Genomic DNA, 1,296 nt, shown 5'->3' on the forward strand with positions numbered 1-1,296 from the left:
GGAGAACAGTATGGAGGTTCCTTAAAAAACTACAAATAGAACTACCATATGACCCAGCAATCCCACTACTGGGCATATACCCTGAGAAAACCAAAATTCTAAAAGAGTCATGTACCAAAGTGTTCATTGCAGCTCTATTTACAATAGCCCACACATGGAAACAACCTAAGTGTCCATCATTGGATGAATGGATAAAGAAGATGTGGCACATATATACAATGGAATATTACTCAGCCATAAAAAGAAACGAAATTGAGCTATTTGTAATGAGGTGGATAGACCTAGAGTCTGTCATACAGAGTGAAGTAAGTCAGAAAGAGAGAGACAAATACCGTATGCTAACACATATATATGGAATTTAAGAAAAAAATGTCATGAAGAACCTAGGGGTGAAACAGGAATAAAGACACAGACTTACTAGAGAATGGACTTGAGGATATGGGGAGGGGGAAGGGTAAACTGTGACAAAGCGAGAGAGTGGCATGGACATATATACACTAACAAACGTAAGGTAGATAGCTAGTGGGAAGCAGCCACAAAGCACAGGGAGATCAGCTCAGTGCTTTGTGACCACCTGGAGAGGTGGGATATGGAGGGTGGGAGGGAGGGAGACGCAAGCGGGAAGTGATATGGGAACATATGTATATATATAACTGATTCATTTTGTTGTGAAGCTGAAACTAACATACCTTTGTAAAGCAATTATACTCCAATAAAGATGTTAAAAATAAATAAATAAATAATAAATTTTTTTCCTGAAAACAATTTTCCAAGGTTAATTTATGTTACACATGGTTGTTCATGGTAAGAAAGCTAAGTAATAACAAGTCAAATGAGCAAAGAAGAACCTCAAATTTATTTTAATTCTCGACATAGGGTCTCCCAGTAGTTATAGTATTTTTATGCAGTAATTTTAGGAATTTTGTTTGCATCCTACTCTACTTTTATGTTCCTTTTACTTTGCAGTTAATGATTATGAAGGTGCCATGAAAAGGTGACCTGGCTTTGACTCCTGGATTTGCTGTTAAGTAGTGATGTGACTTTGGACATATCCCTTACCCTCTCTGAGTCTGTTTCTTCATAATAAAATGAGGGTCTTGGACTGGGTCTTTTTTTTTTTTTTTCTTTAAATTTAAAATTTTATTACTTTTGTTGTTGGTCGTGCTGCACAGCTTGTGGGATCTCAGTTTCCCGACCAGGGATTGAACCTGGGCCATAGCAGTGAAAGCCCGGAATCCCAACCACTAGGCCACCAGAGAACTCCCTGGGTCATTTTTTTTTTTTTTTTTTTTTTTG

The sequence above is a fragment of the Lipotes vexillifer genome, unplaced genomic scaffold (genome assembly GCF_000442215.2).
Source record: "Lipotes vexillifer unplaced genomic scaffold, Lipotes_vexillifer_v1.1 scaffold325, whole genome shotgun sequence".
Taxonomy (NCBI): domain Eukaryota; kingdom Metazoa; phylum Chordata; class Mammalia; order Artiodactyla; family Lipotidae; genus Lipotes; species Lipotes vexillifer.